The sequence below is a fragment of the Phaethon aethereus genome, assembly GCF_964289735.1.
Source record: "Phaethon aethereus genome assembly, chromosome: 5".
NCBI lineage: Eukaryota > Metazoa > Chordata > Aves > Phaethontiformes > Phaethontidae > Phaethon > Phaethon aethereus.
In genome coordinates, this window is record NC_138579.1 from 38138386 (window position 1) to 38138964 (window position 579).

Here is a 579-nt window from a genome sequence, read left to right on the forward strand (position 1 = left end):
CCTGACGGGGGGTTGTGGCAACGAGGGTGTTGGTCTCTTCTCCCAAGTAACTAGTGATAGGACAAGAGGAAATGGCCTCAAGTTGCGCCAGGGGAGGTTTAGATTGGATATTAGGAAAAATTTCTTCACTGAGAGAGTGGTCAGGCATTGGAACAGGCTGCCTAGGGCGGTGGTGGAGTCACCATCTCTGGAAGTGTTCAAAAAACGTGTGGATGTGGCACTTCAGGACATGGTTTAGGGGACATGGTGGCGCTGGATTAATGGTTGGACTTGATGATCTTGAAGGTCCTTTCCAACCTAGTGATTCTGTGATTCTGTAAATGTGGCAGAAAAGTTCCATTTTCCTGACTCATGGGGATGTGGAGAACCGTCTTAGGTGTTTTCTTAATAATGCAGTTATTCACTAACTTCTTTTGAATGTCTTTCATTAGATTTTTCTTCCTGGATGTTTCTTCAGTGGTCTTGTGATGGAAGGGAAGTATTTTTGAAGTTATAATGGATTTTACACAACATCGTAACCAAAAGTGGCCTAATAGCAGCATTTCTGTTTGAAGAGAATAAACGTAATTACAAATAATC